Below are 20,948 nucleotides of genomic sequence, written 5' to 3' on the forward strand. Positions count from 1 at the left end.
CAGGAGAAAGCACCAACGGGAGAAAAGGAGACACTGGGAGAGAGGCATATATAGACCATCGCAATGAGAGAGAGAGAGAGAGAGAGAGAGAGAGAGAGGTCTGACTATGAAGGCCCCACTTCAAAGAGAGACTGGGTGAAAGGACTTAGAACACCCTGTGTTAAAAGGGCGCAAATATGTTTGCATGTCAAAATTTTGGGTGAGGAACGCTGAATGAGGGATGAGGCGGCTGGTTGCCCAATTTTCTGTCACAGACTTTTAAAGAGAAGCATATTCGTCTTTTTTTCGCTCAACAGGAACATTTTGCAGCCGACTCATCCAGTGTTTGAGAATGAGAACGCTTAGGCATTTGCAACAAACTTTACACGTAATTTCAAACTTTTACCAAAGTTTTTGTCGCTGGCATCCCGAACCCTCCCCCTCCCCCCCCCCCCCCCCAAAATGAGGGAAAGGAAAACATTTATTGCTTACTACATTTTCGCTGTTAATGCAGTGAGACTTCCATATTAGGCATGACGTTTTAATTTATTAATACTTTACTGCTATCGCTATTCGCAACACACAGTATTCGCAGACAGTATCCACATTTACCACTGAATGTACCTGCAAAATTATTTGTACCACACATAGTTCAGAATATATGAAGCTATAAACATTGAGATACATGAAAAACTAACTTTTTCTTAAAACAGAACGTAAATTGAGGTTTTCCCACAGTAATAAGAGCTCTTAGTGATATCCAACAAACTTTAAATGTCGTTTCAAATCTTTCTTAAACATTCATTTGCTTACATGCTTAGCGACAAAATTTCAACACATTAACTCATCTGTAAAATAATCAGGAGTTTGGAGATCTTTTGTACACGGGAGTCTGAATCTTTAAAGAATCATGGGTTTACTAGTGGGTAGCTAGCTGTATAACATGAGGTCGACCTGCCAATTCGTTTTTGAGGTGTTTTGAGCTGTTGTGTAAGGATAGATAGTTACATCTTCCAAGGATGGACAGTTATGAAAGTGATTCGTTTTCTGATAAATGTTTAACAGAACTTTGAAACATACTTGAACTTCACAAAACGTTGTGCAATATTTTATTTTCAGCTTATTGTATTGAAGGGTGTCACGCAATAGTAACTTTGATATTTAAAGGCTGATAATGACTAGATTTGCTGTCATGGGGACATTCATGAATGGCCAATAGTTTCTGGTGAGTAAAGGTGTTTCCAGAAGAGACACAGCAGTTACTGAATTACCAGTGCCGTTACCTTGGAGTCCCCCTCCGTCTGTGGCGACCACCTGGATGGAGTAACCAGGCGTGCGCTCGCGGTCCAGGCAACAGATTGCAGTCGATACTTCGCCCGTGTCTACGTCAATTTTAAATATGGCCGAGTCCGTGTCCTCATCCACAGCGTTCTTCTCAATGGAATATCTGACCCTCGCGTTGCTTCCCTCATAAGGATCGTCGATGTCCACTGCTGTCACATTCAGGATGAACGTACCTAGTAAGCAGAAAAGGCACATTTGAATGTAGATATATTCAGTCTGCGACAAACAATGAGCTTACAGATGTTAAACTTGTTTATTGGAGTTGACGCGTGTTGAACCTGCTAGTTGTGTGGTCTAACTGTGATTATATGATGCTGGTGAAGAGATGAATAGCATATATTAGGTGTCATAACGTCTTGTGTCACAACAACGCAAGTCAACAGTGTTTTTTAACTTAGGAAGCGAAATGTTCAACTCGTCTGGTTTTTTGCATAAAGTGAGGAATGCAACGTTAGAAGACTGTTGCCAATCACCGTGCTATGACAAACTGAGTTCCTCGTAACATAGGTTAACGGTGTACAGCTAACAAAAATGCTGCCTGCTTTTGTGTCTTAAGAACGAATAAGGTATCACCGAACATTATTTGATCAACAGTATCCGGACACTTATTAGCAGACATTAGTCCGGGATGTGTCCAACCTTCGTCTTTATTACGGCCTGAACTCTGCTGGGGACACTTTCAATGAAGTGTCTGACTGTCTGTGGAGGAACGGCAGTCCGTTCTTCCTCAAGGGCCGACACTGGAGAACGTACTGATGCAGAACGCTGAGGTCTGGAGCGAAGCAAACATTTTAATTCATTCCAAAGGTGTTCCATTGGGTTCAGGCCGGAACTCTGGACAGGCTGTTCCATTTGAGGACTGTTACTGTCGACAAATTGTCGCCTCACAGATGCTGCGTTATGCTGAGGTGCACCGTCGTACTAGTACAGAACTCTTCCTCTACCGCACACACCAAACAATGCTATCAAATGTATTCATATCCTTCCGCATTTAGCGTTTTCTGAAGTGCAATAATCGGACCACATCTTAACCACGAAGTACACCTCCACACCATGACAACATCTCTTATGTACAACCCTGTTGTCACTACACTTGATGGTACGTACGGTTCTCCAGGAATTTGCCAAATCCAAATCCATCGGATCAGGCTGTTCAGTTTCAATGATTTAGGTTTGCCAATGAAGTCCACATAGCTGCGTTTGTGATGAGAACTTTTTCCCACTGACGATCTTCATAGGGACGCCAGATGTTTGGCACACTCATAGTTTGGAGAGCCAGTGTTAGTCACTATTGGACGCATAGGATCATCTTTCTTATGTATCTCTGGATCCATCAGCAGATTTTGGTTCAGTTAAAGATGGCTAGATGATTCAGAAGGTCGGGATTTACAAGATCCCCCGCGAATGTAGCTTTTCATATACTGAATACACGACTCGTACAGTCCATGGAAAATATGTGGAACATCGCAGGTACACCCGTCTTTTACAGCTCTATAATCGGCTGCAGCAGAGAACTGTATTGATACAGGTCACTCTGTGTTGTACGAAAAAGTCTGAAATCAGTGAATCACTACATTTTAGTAAATAAGCTAGCGGATCAAGTAAGGGATACAAGGATTTATAGAGGACAAGATATAGGTTCAGACCATTTTCTATTAATCTCCAGAATAGATCCTTTTGCTAAATGGAACAATATGATAAAAGAAATAAGTAACCAACAAGATCAAAATGTTTATAAAGTATATTTGCTTGACGTGGACAGCATCAAGCATCCTCACCAAAGCAGACTAATTAAAGAGTCAGCAAATTTGCAAACTAAACATAATACAGAAGAGGAATGGAATAATCTAAAGAAAGTCATGAACAGAGTACCAGAAGAAGCTCTTGGTAAAAAGAAAAATTAAGGAAGAGCTAGGGCCTAATAATGTGAAATGAGAATGTAATAGAAGCTGTTAAATAAAAACAAAATGCATATATAAAATACTTGAGCAACCCCACAGCTGAAAAGATGCAATTCTATATTGCTAAATGTGCAGAAAGAAAAGGCACACCAAGAACACTGGCATAGATTTGTTATAATATCGACAATGATGTTTACGAGAGGTAGCAAATGGCTTATAAGGTTTAAAAACCTTTAAACACAACATTAAGAAGGGAAGATACTAATAAAAAATGTTCAAGCGGAACAACGGGAAAGTTATTACAAAGGATTACGGTATGATGATTCAGTACAAGGAACTGAAACTGAAACAATAGATGAAAGGAGTTCAGATGAAATGCAGTCTGACGAAATAAAATCTGCCTTAACATCACTTAAGAACAGAAAAGTGATAGGAAGAGATAGTATTAATATTGAACTGCTACAATACGGATGAATGATGTTACATCTACGAAAGCTGCATCTCTTTAACGAATGTTGGAAAAGTATTAGAATCCCAAAAGCCTGGAAGACTGATAGAGTTGTATGAATTTTTAAAAAAGGAAACAAAACCATATGCAGTAACTACAGGGCAATAAGTTTACTAGACTTAACATGAAGATATATGCTAAGAATTAGTGGTCGTGCGGTAGCGTTCTCGCTTCCCACGCCCGGGTTCCCGGGTTCGATTCCCGGCGGGGTCAGGGATTTTCTCTGCCTCGTGATGGCTGGGTGTTGTGTGCTGTCCTTAGGTTAGTTAGGTTTAAGTAGTTCTAAGTTCTAGGGGACTGATGACCATCGATGTTAAGTCCCATAGTGCTCAGAGCCATTTGAACCATTTTTTTGCTAAGAATTAAGACTTAAGACATAACGAAAGTAGTACTGCTTAGGGAACAAACGTGTTTATGAAAGGACGCTGTGCGATAGATGCAGTTTTTATTTTACAACAGATAGTACAAAGCCGTAGAGAATATAATAAACAAACACGCACTGCTTTTATTGATTTTAAAAAAGATTTTCAGAGTGTCAATAGGCAGAAACTTTGAAAGATAACGACGAAACGCGCTTATCCGAAATATCAAATAAATGCGATAGAAAGTGTGTATCAGAACATGTCTATCACTCTATCCTAAACGAAAAAATGAGTAAGGAGATACCGACTAACAAAGGAGTTCGACAAGGCTGCTGTGCCTTCCCAAATTTGCTTAACATTTACATACATGAAATAATACGTATGTTTTAGACAGAATTCTAAAAATGTACATACCTAGACGGGAGGATTCTTTCATACAACTTACTATATGCTGACGATGCAGTGATCCTAGCACATAAAGAAGAGCACTTTCAGAAAGGAATGTGCTTCCTGAACTAAATAACTACAATATTTGACATGGAGATTTCAACGGAAAAACTAAGACAATGGTCTTCCTGGGGGAAAGAACACAATAAAACTAAAATGGTGGTAGACCAAAAGATTTTAGAGCAAGTAAAACATTTCAGTTACCTAGGAGGCGAGGGGACGTAGGACTACAGCAAAGATATAGAGATTAAGCTTAGTAAATTTAGCCGGGTATGTGGAACAATTGCCGGCCGCGGTGGCCGTGCCGTTCTAGGCGCTGCAGTCCGGAACCGCGGGGCTGCTACGTTCGCAGGTTCGAATCCTGCCTCGGGCATGGATGTGTGTGATGTCCTTAGGTTAGTTAGGTTTAAGTAGTTTTAAGTTCTAGGGGACTGATGACCTAAGATGTTAAGTCCCATAGTGCCCAGAGCCATTTGAACCATTTTTTGAGTACAGAAAAAAATTGAACAAACACCTAGAAAGAATGAGGAGTGACAGTCTTCTCTTAAAGGCCAGAAATTGTATGTGCCAAGAAAGAAGAGACAGAGGAAGTCCCACGTAACGATGTATACCCTAACAGGCGATTACCCCTAAGAAGATGGGGAGGAGGAGGAGAAGGAGGAAGAGGAGGAGAAGAAGAAGAGGAAGAATAAGAAATGGGTCGTGTAAAAGAGATTTACGCCACACGCTGCATTGTACCATTCCTAACCACTTTTTTTTCGTAACCGTCTGTAAGGAGCCAAGCGCCTTTTGAGTCGCAGTTATTGGAGTGATGTCGCCTGCTTGAAAGCGAGTGATACCGAGCATTGTGGAAGTGAGTGGTCGGGAACTTCTAGGGAACGATTTCGCCACTGGCTGCAATGCTGCAGTCACACTGCCTGTACTGTGTTGTCTTACCTGCTGGCGCGTTTTCGATGACTTGTCCGTGGTAGAGCTGCTGCGGGAAGGTGGGCGCGTTGTCGTTGACGTCGGTGAGGGCCACCTGCACGTCCGCGTAGCCCACCAGTCCGGCGCCGCCCTCGTCCTGCGCGAACGCCGTGAACCGCCACAGAGGGCGGCCGTCCGGGGGGTCGCGGTTCAGGGGCTGCAAAACCAGAAGCAAGTGCTAAAAAAAGGCGAATTAAAGCCGGGCACTGAAAGAGCGTGCCTTTGATAGCAAACTACAGGTAGTGTTTCGCTAGAACTGCCCACCTTAGCCGCTGGTAGTGACGGATTGCAGTTGACTACTGTTATCAGGAAAAGTAATGCACCAGTTGTCCCTGGAACTGTTGAGCAGTCACTGGTACTGACATCATCGTTTCGCTCTCGCACCTCCTTAGGTTCAGCTGCTGAAGGAGCAGTCTGGCAACCACGATGTGATTCCAAGCCGGCCGGTGTGGCCGTGCGTTTCTAGGCGCTTCAGTCTGGAACCGCGTGACCGCTACGGTCGCAGGTTCGAATCCTGCCTCGGGCGTGGATGTATGTGATGTCCTTAGGTTAGTTAGGTTTAATTAGTTCTAAGTTCTAGGCGACTGATGACCTCAGAAGTTAAGTCGCATAGTGCTCAGAGCCATTTGAACCATTTTTTTTTTTGCGATTCGAAGGTGGGGTAATTGTTGTGCCCGTCATATTGCTTAGCAACTGTTGTAATGGTGGTAGTTGGAGTGGCAGCACTGTGTTGAGCTGTGAGTGAATACTTGCTTTTAACCATTTATTTACGAAACACACAGAATCTCATTTTACAAAAATCATTAAAATTGTTTTAGTTTTCAGTCAATCGCCTGGAGAGCCCAAAAACAGCAAGAATTTACACTGAAGCGCCAAAGAAACTGGTATAGGCATGCGTATTCAAATACAGAGATATGTCAACAGGCAGAATACGGCGCCGCGGTCGGCGACAACTATACAGGGTGTTACAAAAAGATACTGCCAAACTTTCAGGAAACATTCCTCACACACAAATAGAGGAAAGATGTTTTGCGGACATGTATCCGGAAACGCTTAATTTCCATGTTAGAGCTCATTTTAGTTTCGTCAGTATGTACTGTACTTCCTCGATTCACCGCCAGTTGGCCCAATTGAAGGAAGGTAATGTTGACTTCGGTACTTGTCTTGACATGCGACTCATTGCTCTACAGTACTAGTATCAAACACATCAGTACGTAGCATCAACAGGTTAGTGTTCATCACGAACGTGGTTTTGCAGTCAGTGCAATGTTTACAAATGCGGAGTTGGCAGATGCCCATTTGATGTATGGATTAGCACGGGGCAATAGCCGTGGCGCGGTACGTTTGTATAGAGACAGATTTCCAGAACGAAGGTGTCCCGACAGGAAGACGTTCGAAGCAATTGATTGGCGTCTTAGGGAGCACGGAACATTCCAGCCTATGACTCGCGACTGGGAAAGACCTAGAACGACGAGGACACTTGCAATGGACGAGGCAATTCTTCGTGCAGTTGACGATAACCCTAATGCCAACGTTAGAGAAGTTGCTGCTGTACAGGGTAACGTTGACCACGTCACTGTATGGAGAGTGCTACGGGAGAACCAGCTGTTTCCGTACCATGTACAGCGTGTGCAGGCACTATCAGCAGCTGATTGGCCTCCACGGGTGCACTTCTGCGAATGGTTCATCCAACAATGTGTCAATCCTCATTTCAGTGCAAATGTTCTCTTTACGGATGAGGCTTCATTCCAACGTGATCAAATTGTAAATTTTCACAATCAACATGTGTGGGCTGACGAGAATCAGCACGCAATTGTGCAATCACGTCATCAACACAGATTTTCTGTGAAAGTTTGGGCAGGCATTGTTGGTGATGTCTTGATTGGGCCCCATGTTCTTCCACCTACGCTCAATGGAGCACGTTATCATGATTTCATACGGGATTCTCTACCTGTGCTGCTAGAACATGTGCCTTTACAAGTACGACACAACATGTGGTTCATGCACGATGGAGCTCCTGCACATTTCAGTCGAAGTGTTCGTACGCTTCTCAACAACAGATTCGGTGACCGATGGATTGGTAGAGGCGGACCAATCCCATGGCCTCCACGCCCTTCTGACCTCAACCCTCTTGACTTTCATTTATGGGGGCATTTGAAAGCTCTTGTCTACGCAACCCCGGTGCCAAATGTAGAGACTCTTCGTGCTCGTATTGTGGACGGCTGTGATACAATACACCATTCTCCAGGGCTGCATCAGCGCATCAGGGATTCCATGCGACGGAGGGTAGATGCATGTATCCTCGCTAACGGAGGACATTTTGAACATTTCCTGTAACAAAGTGTTTGAAGTCACGCTGGTACGTTCTGTTGCTGTGTGTTTCAATTCCATGATTAATGTGATTTGAAGAGAAGTAATAAAATGAGCTCTAACATGGAAAGTAAGCGTTTCCGGACACATGTCCACATAATATATTTTATTTCTTTGTGTGTGAGGAATGTTTCCTGACAGTTTGTCCGTACCTTGTTGTAACACCCTGTAGAAGAAGACAAGTGTCTGGCGCAGTTGTTAGATCGGGTATTGCTGCTACAATGGCAGGTTGTCTAGATTTGAGTTTGAACGTGGTGTTATAGTCGGCGCACAAGCGGTCGGACACATCTCTGAGATAACGATGAAGTGAAGATTTTCCCGTACGACCATTTCATGAGTGTACCGTGAATATGAGGAATGTGTTTCAACATCAAATCTCCGACATCGCTGCGGCCGGAAGAAAAATCCTGCAAAGATGGGACCAATGACGACTGAAGATAATCTTTCAATGTGACAGAAGTGCAACCCTCTGTTGGTCCATTACGGCCAGGGGACATGCTGGTACGTACTTTTCAATTCAATAAACTTTACCAACAGCCGTACACATTAAGATACTTTATTTGAAAGAGTGATAGCAACTGTCACGCATTCGTATGAATCAGCTGCACAACGACTGGAATTCACGATATCCAGTTTTATGGCGCCGTACTATATGTTCGTTGATTTGAAAAAGAGTGTATGGGGCCTGAAGATGGCAAAATGAATTGCAGAAACTGGTTGCTTTCGGAATAAAATAAAATATCTTAAAGTGTACGGCTGTTGGTAAAGTTTATTAAATTGAGAAGTGCAACCCTTCCGCAAATAGCTGCAGAATTCAATGCTGGACCATCAGCAAGTTTCAGCATCCAAACCATTCAAGCGAGCGGTTCTAGGCGCTACACTCTGGAACCGCACGACCGCTACGGTCGCAGGTTCGAATCCTGCCTCGGGCATGGATGTGTGTGATATCCTTAGGTTAGTTAGGTTTAAGTAGTTCTAAGTTATAGGGGACTGATGACCTCAGATGTTAAGTCCCATAGTGCTCAGAGCCATGTGAACCATTTGAACCAACCTCATGAATCCATAGATCGTGCATGTCAGCAGGGGACTGTTCAAGCTGGTGGAGGCTCTGTAATGGTGCGAGGCCTGTGCAGCTGGAGTGATATGGGACCTCTGTTACGTTTAGATACGACTCCGAGAAGGTGACACGTACGTAAGCATTCTGTCTGATCACCTGCATCCATTCATGCCCATTGTGCATTCCGACGGAGTTGGGAAATTCCAGCAGGACAATGCGACACCCCACACGTTTAGAATTGCTACAGAGTGGCTCCAGGAACACTCGTCTGATTTTCAACACTTCCGCTGGCCACCAAACTACTCAGACATGAACATTATTGAGCATATCTGGGATGCCTTGCAAGATGCTGTTGAGAAGATATCTCCACCCTCTCGTTTTGTTAAGGGTTTATGGACAGCACTGCAGGATTCACGGTGTCAATTCCCTCGTTACTAGTTCAGATGTTAGTCGAGTCCAAGCCACTTCGTGTCGCAGTTCTTTTGTTTGCTCGCGGGGGCCCTACACGATATTGTGTAGGTATACCAGCTTCTTTGGGTCTTCACTGTATTAACAAGACACACTTCCACAACAGAAGTCAAGGAACAATAGAAAGTTATATAAACTCCCGGTGATCGCGCAACCCCAAAGGCAAACGTCAGTATTAATCAAATACGAAACTCGGATAATGAAATTACACTGTTTGAAGAAACATCGGAAAGCCAAACACAATTCCATACCATAAAATATTCAATAACCAGTAATTATTAAAATATTAAAGGCAGAAAATAAATGTATACTATTACAAGGAATGAAAATGAAAACAGAGAACCAAATAAAATTAGCCTACAGAATACAGGGAAGTTCAAGATCAGCATTGTGATTTAATCAGAATATCACTGTGCCCAACATATGCATAAGCAACAGCGACAAAATCACAATTTAGAATTGCAGTCTTCTTTTGGAAAACTTTTTATTTGCCAAGATAGCAAGGAAGGATACAACTTATATTAGTTTCGACCAATTCAAATGGCTCTGAGCACTATGGGATTTAACATCTATGTTCATCAGTCCCCTAGAACTTAGAACTACTTAAACATAACTAACCTAAGGACATCACACAACACCCAGTCATCACGAGGCAGAGAAAATCCCTGACCCCGCCGGGAATCGAACCCGGGAACTTCGACCAATGAAATGACCACAATTATCCATGAGTATAGAATTGTAAAGCGTCTCGCTTTAATAACCGATGTATGTTATGTGATCTGAAGATGGCCATTTAACTGGTTGAAACTAGTAATAGTTGGATTCTTCCTTGCAATCTTGGCAAACAAAATGTTTTCCAAAACTGCAACACTATATTGAAAGGACACCGCCTGCAACTGTAGCAATGTCAGGTAGTTAAATATAAATCATAGTTTAATTCACTGGTTGCTATTATGTAAATCTACAATCCAACTTAAAACTTCTGATCAAAACAAGTGTCACAAACATTATACAGCACTGTATATTAATACAGTCATACTCATCAGAGCGAGTGTATATATCCGCGTACAGCTCTGTCTTCTACTTACTGAAAATACGACAACTCCCGTGCAACATACAGGTTTACAAGATGCACCACAGCCTGAGGAGAGCTGCATTCAAACAGGTACACATCCACTGAGCTCAAAGTCGAACCCCAGTCGTCAAACTCCAGTAAGCGCACAGCGAAGACTGTTTTCCTGAATCAGCACCGTACGTGCCGTATCTGCTTCCATTAAACATCAGGCTCTTCTTCCCAGCCGCGGACCGCTGCGAGACGTGTAAAAAGGAAGTCAGTGAGGATCTGGAAGGTACCGAGAGGAATGCGGCACCATGGCGACTCCAGTTCTGCACTGGGTTTCTCGGATCTCGGTTCGAACAGTCCGACTGAGATGGTTCCGCAGATTCTCGATCGAGTTTCAAGCCGGGGTGTGTGTTGCTGAGGGAGTGAGGTTTACTCGCCCTGGTGTTCTTCGAAACACGCACATATCCTCTGAAGTGTGTGACAGGTTGCGTTGTCCTGCAGATAGATTCCATCGCGCTGAAGAAAAACAAACTGCAAGTAGGGGTGGACATGGTCTCCAAAGATAGACGCATACTTGTGTCGATCCATTATACGTTACAGATCGACGAGATCACCCTGGGAATGCCACGAAAACATTCTCCATTCGTAACGTCTCTCCTCCGGCCTGGACCCTTCCGACGATTGTTGCGCTTCACGCCTTACAAGCCAGTGCCCATCTTTGCGATGGAGCATAAACCGTGGTTTATGTGAAAGGCCATCCGTCGCCACTAAGTGGACAGCTGCGGTACTGGCGTGCAAATTCCAGCCTTCGTCGGCGATGAACAGCAGTCACAATGGGCGAATGAACTAGACACCTGCTGCGGAAGCCCACAATCAGTAACGTTCGCTGAACAATAGTTCAGGAGACTCCATTGTGTCATCTGGGGGGGGGGGGGGGGGGGGGGGGCAGCTGCTCAACAGTTGCCCCTCTGTTCTCCACCGTCATCGTGAACCCCTGTTATATATGGTCCTTGGTGAATCACTGTTGCCTTGGCGCTGGTTTCGGGTAGCACCACTTAGCAATGCACGGTATACTTTAAACAGCGCGGCACGAGAACAGTTTACTGACTTAGCTCCTTCGAAAATACACTACTGGCCATTAAAATTGCTACACTACAAAGATGACGTGCTGCAGACGCGAAATTTAACCGACAGGAAGAAGATGCTGTGATATGCAAATGATTAGCTTTTCAGAGCATTCACACAAGGTTGGCGCCGGTGGCGACACCTACAACGTGCTGACATGAGGAAAGTTTCCAACCGATTTCTCATACACAAACAGCAGTTGACCGACGTTGCCTGGTGAAACGTTGTTGTGATGCCTCGTGTAAGGAGGAGAAATGCGTACCATCACGTTTCCGACTTTGATAGAGGTCGGATTGTAGCCTATCGCGATTACGGTTTATCGTATAGCGACATTGCTGCTCGCGTTGGTCGAGATCCAATGACTGTTAGCAGAATATGGAATCGGTGGGTTCAGGAGGGTAATACGGAACGCCGTGCTGGATCCCAACGGCCTTGTATCACTAGCAGTCGAGATGACAGGCATCTTATCCGCAAGGCTGTAACGGATCGTGCAGCCACGTCTCGATCCCTGAGTCAACAGATGGGGACGTTTGGAAGACAACAACCATCTGCACGAACAGCTCGACGACGTTTGCAGCAGCATGGACTGTCAGTTCGGAGACCATGGCTGCGGTTACCCTTGACGCTGCATCACAGACAGGAGCACCTGCAGTGGTGTACTCAACGAGAAACCTGGGTGCACGAATGGCAAAACGCCATTTTTTCGGATGAATCCAGGTTCTGTTTACAGCATCATGATGATCGCATCGGAGTTTGGCGGCATCGCGGTGAACGCACATTGGAAGCATGTATTCGTCATCGCCATACTGGCGTATCACGCGGCGTGATGGTATGGGGTGCCATTGGTTACACGTCTCGGTCACCTCTTGTTCGCATTGACGGCACTTTGAACAGTGGACGTTACATTTCAGATGTGTTACGACCCGTGGCTCTATCGTTCATTCCATCCCTGCGAAACCTTACATTTCTGCAGGATAATACACTACCGCATGTTGCAGGTCCTTTACGGTCCTTTCTGGATACAGAAAATGTTCGACTGTTGCCCTGGCCAGCACATTCTCCAGATCTCTTACCAACTGAAAACGTCTGGTCAATGGTGGCCGACTCAACTGGCTCGTCACAATACCCCAGTCACTACTCTTGATGAACTGTGGTATGGTGTTGAAGCTGCATGGGCAACTGTACCTGTACACGCCATCCAAGCTCTGTCTGACTCTATGCCCAGGCGTATCAAGGTCGTTATTACGGCCAGAGGTGGTTGTTCTGGGTACTGATTTCTCAGGATCTATGCACCGAAATTGCGTGAAAATGTAATCACATGTCAATTATCGTATAATATACTTGTCCAATGAATACCCGTTAATCATCTGCATTTCTTTTTGGTGTAACAATTTTAATGGCCAGTAGTGTATTTCTACCCTAGGCCGGAAAGTCAATGATCCTGTCCTTTTAGACGTCAGGTGAAGGTCTGCATTTCCAAGTTACGGCAACGACTGCATTGTCTCCCCCCCCCCCCCCCTCAATCCCTCCCCGGACATGCTTTATATACCGTCTATCGCTAGTGCTGTCATCTGCCGTCTGCGGGTGGTTATTACACTTTGATGTCGAGCATAGGTCGAGGTCACATTAATGTGACTGGACCGTGTATCCGTGCTTTCTGTTCGACCGTTTCACAATGCCGTCTTCTTCTCTCCGCGGTACTCGACGTTCTGTAGTACACAGCAGACTCCCACGTTGGCTCCGGATGGCGCTACTGTAGCTTCGCTCCGCTAGCAGTGCCCTCATGCTGCAGCGCTTGCGCAGCCACAGCTGTAATCGCACGATCCTTCAAATTGCCGCGAAAGCGTAACCTCTAGTGACGGCACAATTACAGCGTCATAGAAGAATTTTGACTTTAAGAATGACGAGCGACTACGCTCATCCTAAACTTATCTAAAATGTAAGAAATCAGATCACGTAAGTCGGCCGCTCGCCCTCATGAGCTTAGTTCGCCAGCGCACCTGACGATGGCAACATATCTGATCACCGAAATATTGTGCCCCTTGGATACTATGGCTGACAGTACAGCCGTGGACTGTTCAATCAACAAATACGCCGGGAGAAACAATTACAAGAAATAGAACGTTCAGCATGCTCTGACATTGTTAATTGGACGCAGTGAATGTACACCACGTATCGTAATGTCATTAGAAATAAGCCCTACTTGTTATCAGTTGTTTCGTTAAAATATGTGGATAAAAAAATCCTAGATCATGATCACTTTATTTGATAACTAGTTTCAGCTCATTGACGAGCCATCTTCAGATCAATAAAAACTCAACAGATTATGATGATGTGTAATGTCTGGTGCCTGCTATACACGGAATCAGATAAGAAAAAAAAATAGAGGAGTTTTAGAGATGTTGATCTAGGAATTTTTATCCAAGCATTGTAACATAAGAGATCGCATATCTTCGATTTGATAAAGTCAAAAAACAAAACTATATCGTTGTTATTATAGTGTGAATGACACAAGTGGCGGGTCAAGTGCGCCTTTAGATTTCACCCACTTGCTTTGATCAATGACGTCCTATGCGACGCCATTAGTTTTCGTTGCGAAGGATGTAGGCGGCCTGTTATTAAATGTTAACTGTGGTTGTCTTAGTAACCAGTGTAATCTCTGGTGTTTGTAAACCGTACTGCATGTTACAAACATTTAGTGATGTACGAGAATATAGTTAGGGTGCAACCTGAGACCATAGGTTAAATTGTTGGTAGAGAAACTGATAGCGATTACATTTTTATTTTGTTTTTCTCACAAAGATTAGACTGTTTCTCTCTGTAGATGGAACGATTTCCGAGGGTAAGGTTAAGTAGGAACTTAAGAGGATGAGGTTAGCAAGGATATCGTCGTGAGTGAATCGAGTAGTAGTGTTATTTATAATTTTGCTTGTTACAAATATTTGGCGGTTTTTTTCTAATGTAACATAGAGGCGCTGCGTGTATGGATTGTTATTATAGACGTCGTGTTGATCGCATCCCATGCACGTGGTTCCGTAGAGATCGGAGAAGGAATCACTATGGTACGTTTTATTTTGGACCTATCCACTATACAGGAATCTGGCAGTTTTTAATCTATAACATACTGTCTTTTAGCGGTGTTTTGTTTTGACGGACAACGAATGTTGTGTAAGTAGATTCCGAGATTTTCCGCTCTAATGTTTTAATCGTATGTTCACCTGAAGATGTGGCTTTTAGTGCCACGAAACCGGTAGTGATCCAGTAATAAAGGACTAAATACAGCTAAGCGGTTATTAATACCCAAGACGAATACTAATAGCTGTGATTGTCCCACCTACAAGGTTGTCTGCATCTCAAGTATTAGTTGAGGAAATCCAGCAACCAGCCACTATTAGAGTTTCATTTGCGCCAGATGCGTTTCTTGTTGTCACTCATAGTGACCTGGTGTAATATATTTATATGTTTTTGTGTATAAAGACTTCAGTGTCGAAAGTAAATAGAGGCTCCAGCCCGAAACAAGGTGTAGGCACTTATACAGATGAACTGACATAATTTAAGGCACTTTAGTGGTCTCATACAGATACGAATATAGACTGAAGCATGGAGAGAAAATTTGTGTCAAGGCCGGGAATCGAAACTGAGTCTCCTGCCTTCTAGGCAGGTGAATTACCCACTAAACCACCTTGGGCTTACATTCTATGATGAGGTTCTACGCCCGAACATGGAGAGACTTGGAATTTTGTTCGTGTGTAAGAGGTAATTTAAAGTAAACTGGGGAGGCAGTGAGAATTTGTCTCGAGGAGGGAGGCAAGCCGGGATAGTCTGTGCAGGTGTATGAACTGCTGTCCCAAAGTGGCTTAGTGGCTAACGCACCTGCCTAATAAGCAGGAGACCTAGCTTCGATTCCCGGCCTTGCTACAGATTTTCACTCGCCGCTTCAGTATGCATACATAAAATCATATCAGTATAGTGTCTGAAATTCAGTCATTTAACATTTATATCTTAGTTTATACAACGGGTTTGTCAACTGTATTTTGAGGGCTCCAGCTGCCTTTTGTTCTGTTACGTATAGTTTCTTTTTCCTCCTTCATATGCATAGCACACACACTTTAAGCTTACTGATGCTATGGCTGTATTGATGCATCAGTGGAGCTATAAACACAAATAAGGAGAGATTTCTGCACCTAATTATTAGGTAAACTTAAATACACTACACGAGAAATGTGGTAGCTGAGCATACAGTTATTTTGCTCAGGACACAGCATGCAGTTGACAATAGCATTGCACTGATGAAGATTTAGATATGTTCCGCTAAATGAAGGTGGGTGAAAACGGGAAGCATGTCCTGAAGTGAGTAAAGCTACATAAAAAGGGCCTGGTTGCTGCATTTCTTTACGTTAGTTAATGCACGTCCTCGGAGCTCTACCATCATCATCATCATAGATGAATTAATATTTCCTGTTGCCAGTGCTGATTTTTTGTTCTGTCTTAGTTGTAGACAGTATTGTAATATGTATATTGCGTTCTGATGAACTATCCCTGTATTGCTGGATGCTTATGAATTCTCCAATGTAGATATGTCCAATTTGAAACGTCGTTCCTTATTTAAACTGTCCATGTTAACTGTCACATAAAACAACCTCCCGAAAAGACGTAATTACTTTAAAATGGGGTGTGGAAATTGGTTCGTGAAAATGTTTCTCTTTATTTCAAATTGTGCAAATAATTGTAATGACAACCAAATAATACACAATGAGTTAAGTACTTTACAGGGATGAGTCTCTTGTATCATATTTTGATATACAAGTTTTGGAGTGCACATGTTCTCTTCGGTTCGATGGTGAGGACCAAAGCGGTTAAAGCTTCTTGGGGCCTGTGTTCATGAACGCGAAACAGTTTTATTACGCACTTTATGAGTCGATGACACTGGCTGCAATTTTGATTGATTCCTGAATCAATGTAAGGCCCATGAGGATTGAGACGCGTAAAAGTGACCTAGTAAATAATGCTGAGTGAAAAAAATAAAAAAGGTGTAAGAAAAGAATACTGTTAACGCTTTGTGAAAACACTTGATCCTGTGTTATTTTGCTGCAAAAGCCATTGTAGCGATCTTTTCATGTCCGCTTACTGGTACCATTGTTTTATAGTAAAGCAAATAATTTCTTATTGGATATCGAGTCATGTGTATGCATTTTAGGTTCAGTGAACGGTTTCTCGTTGTCAAGTGTTCTTCTCTCCGTGTTGAGTAACAATTTTTCTAGTGATGGATGTTTCCCTTTCATTTCAAGAAGTGCGGCTTTATCCATTTGCATATTATCTTGGCTTAAATTACTGTTTAACGTAAAGTTTCTCTTACGACAAAAGCAGCTTTAAGAGCAAGAAGATTAACTCAGTTTCAAACAAGAGGTGGGGAAGATTGAGGATGAGTGTCCTTTCAGTCCGTCCTCCACCCATCCTTCCCCCTCGGACCCACGCCTGCATAAACAGGAAAAATGTACTAACGTGTCGGTTGGTTTAGATCTCACCATGGCGTTATTTATGGATAATGCAACACAAAGGACTCTTTTGTTCATATCTGTTAACGGAAACACATTTAATCACAGATAGCGCAAGAAACAGTTAATATGGGTTATTTCACAGTTATGTTGCATTTGACATACAGTAATTCGTATACTGAGATATTTTTCTGCCGACTAAAAAATATATATGAAAATACAGTTTTAAATCTTCCATGTATATTCGCATTATGGTGTTGATTTAAATCCCTCCTGTGAATAATCATTTTTGTTTCATTGCTTGTTATCTCAGATAGTACTCACATGGTAAATTAAGGTCTTACAAGGTATAATTAAAATAGTGTTAACAGATGGGAAAATGGGCTCCACAATTAGTGAGTATGAAGCAAAAATTAAGTTTTATGCTAGCAAGGTTTGTCAATGTAATATTTTTTGGTAAGGTTCTCTTCTGGCTGGTGACAAAGCTAGAACACAATAAAGGTCCGCACTAGCACTACGAATATTTATTACGTTTTTTATCTTTATTCGTGGCCATAACCTAGGACAGTAAAAATTACTTTTTTACATTGCATTTTTGAAACAAGCTGTGCAAAATGCGTATACTTTGTTTTATTGTTACACGTTTTTCTTGTTGGGACATCCAAAAATGTTGATATTGATCATCAATGATAAAATCCGCTACATTTGTTTTACAAACTTAGCGGATTCTTTTACTGAAGACTTTTTTCGTTGTTACTTGATGTGAACTCTTTCCCGGTTGGCGAATGTCCATTAAGGCAAAATATATTGCTGTGCACTTTTGGCAGCACTGTTTTGGAATTCAGTACCGACACAAATGATTCTTACTAGCGCCTCGAGTATTTTAATTTAAGCAGCTATATACCCGCCCATGACTTTGCAGACAATGATGCTGTACTGATAATGCGAGGAATATAAACCTAAGAACACAAAATTGTGTTTATATTTAGTACACGTAGTTGGCATAACTTGTGATATTGTTCTTGGGTTTGTAGCAAAGTCTTCAAGTCAGATTGACACCCTATTTCGACGGTACAAATGGACACGATATGCAGGTGATATGCCCTGTTTCTGATTTCGTCGAACAATTGTGTCAACTTGAAATCTGAGAACGCAATCATGTGTTTAAATTTAGTTTAACAATCAAGAAAATCAGAGGCAACATAAGAGACTGATGTCGAGTTGTAAAGCGGATGCATATCCGCATAGACAGGTAACACCTGAACACATATTAAATATCTGCAACATGGTGAAGATGCTGACGCCAGAGAGAAAAACCCTCAAGAACTTCGTGAAGAGTAAATAGGAGTGACAAATAATGTGGAGTTAGAGTGCTGACACACTTATGACTTAAAAAGGGGTTAAAAAATAACTTGAATATCGGTTTGATTGAGTGAACAGGAATTTATTTAGCTGACGGGAGTGAGGGAGGGGGAGCTTGAACTTGCATGTGTAAGTTAGCTGTAGGCTGTGATGGTCTGCCTAACACACCGCTAGTGTCACATACATCCTTAACTGTGGTTCGTCTCGTTATGGATTGACCCCCCCCCCCCTCACCACAAAAATCACACGTAGTTACTTGAAACATCGTAAATAACAATTACGATTCCATTTCATTCGCACACGATTTTTAACTTTATCCCTTAGAGCCACTTTCAATTGGAAGATCATTTAGTTACCCTCTACTCACGATCTCTTCATCCTTGTTTAACTGATTTTCTTCTGTTTCACTTACCTAACTCATGGTATATCGTCGTATCATAGTGATTACTGTTCTGTTCACCGCCAACCTACTAACCACCACCAACTCAAAAATTGACTCCCTTCACCCAACGCCAACGATTCACTCACTGTACATAAATGTACATGTTCTCGAATAATAATAATAATAATAATAATAATAATAATAATAATAATAAACAATGTCAACACTGCGACGCCCAAAAGTCTCCCTGTCAGGTTATTCAAGAACGTGACGTGGGTGGATATGATAAGCTTGCAATCGGAATTGCGTAATACTGGCTGTTTAGACCGCGGCTCACATGGTGGCGACTCTACTGCCGGTTAGCCTTTCCTTCATCCATGCAGGTTACACGCAGCAGCGTACGCGCCAGGCGGAAAGAGACCGCCAGCAATGTCGCCAGCATAACAGGAACTATGTAGGACGTCAGCAGTCACGTGGAAAAATTAGCGTGCAGTTTCATATCACTGCACAAACCAGGTAGTGTTCCGCAGCTCTTCCTCTAGAATTTTTACCCTCTACAGGTCTCTCTAGTACCATACAAGTTATTCCCTGATGTCTATCATACTGTCCCTTCTTCTTGTCAGTATTCCCCACATGTTCCTTTCCTCTCCGATTCTGCGCAGAACTTCCTCATTCCCTATCTTATCAGTCCACCTAATTGTCAACAACAACTCAAATGGTTCAATACTCTTCTGTCTCGGTTTTCCCACAGTCCTTGGTTCATTACCATACAATGCTGTGCTAAGAACATACGTTCTCAGAAATTTCTTCCTCATATTAAGGCCTACCTTTGATATTAGTAGACTTCTCTTGGACAGAAATGCCCTTCTTGTCAGTGCTAGTCTGCATTCGATGTCCTCCTTGCTCCGTACGTATTTTGCTGCCTAGGCAGCAAAAGTCCTTAACTTCATCTACTTTGTGACCGTCAATCCTGATGTTAAGTTTCTCGCTGTTCTGATTTCTGCTGCTGTTCATTACTTTCGTCTTCGATTTACCTTAATCCATAAACTGTGCTCATTAAACTGTTCATACCATTCAGTATATCGTGTAACTCTTCTTCACTTCACTGAGGATAGCGATGCCATCAGCGAATCGTATCATTGATATCCTCCCACACTGAATTTTAATTCCGCTCCTGAGCCTTTCTTTTATTTCCATCATTGCTTCTTCGATGTACAGAGTGAACAGTAGGGGCGAAAGACTACATCCGTGTCTCAACCTTTTTAATCCGAGCACTTCTTGGTCTTCCACTGTTATTAGTCCCTCTTGGGTCTTGTCCATGTTACGTATTATCCGTCTCTCCCTGTATCTTACCCCTATTTTCCTCAGAATTTCGAACATCTTGCACCATTTGACACTAAAGCCAAACTGATCGTTATCTAACAAATCCTCAATTTTCTTTTGCATTCTTCTGTATGTTATTCTTCTCAGCAACTTGGATGTATAAACTGTTAAGCTGATTGTGTGAAAACTCTCGTTCTTGATCAGCTCTTGCAGTCTTCGGAATGGTATGGGTGACATTATTCCGAAAGTCAGATGGAATAGCGCTGGGCTCACACATTCTACACACCAACGTGAATAGTGTTTTTGTTGCTACTTCCCCCAATCAGTTTAGAAAATACGATGTAACATTGCCTTCTGCCGTATTTGATCTTAAGTCTTCGAAAGCTCTTTTAAATTCTGATTGTAATACTAAATCCCCCACCTCTTCTAAATCTCCTCTTGCATCTTCTTCTATCAAATGGTTCAAATGGCTCTGAGCACTTTGGGACTTAACATCTGAGGTCATCAGTCCCCTAGGCTTAGAACTACTTAAACCTAACTAACCTAAGAACGTCACACCCATCTATGTCCGAGGCAGGATTCGAACCTGCGATCGTAGCAGCAGCGCGGTTCCGGACTGAAGCACCTAGAACTGCTTGGCCACAGTGGCCGGCCTTCTTCTATCACATAAGACAAATCTTCCCCCTCATAAAGACCTTCCTTGACTCTTTTCACCTACCTTCTCTCCCCTCTCCATTTAACTGTGAAATTCCAGTCGCACTCTTAAAGTTACCACCCTTGCTTTTAATTTCACCGA

The 20,948-nt window shown here is 42.8% G+C and overlaps 1 pseudogene; it reads right to left on the bottom strand.

The window, feature by feature from the left end:
* LOC126416929 (neural-cadherin-like) overlaps positions 1–20,948 on the bottom strand; it is a 183,179-nt pseudogene that overhangs the window by 117,200 nt on the left and 45,031 nt on the right.

This window comes from Schistocerca serialis, chromosome 8 (genome assembly GCF_023864345.2).
Source record: "Schistocerca serialis cubense isolate TAMUIC-IGC-003099 chromosome 8, iqSchSeri2.2, whole genome shotgun sequence".
Taxonomy (NCBI): Eukaryota; Metazoa; Arthropoda; class Insecta; order Orthoptera; family Acrididae; genus Schistocerca; species Schistocerca serialis.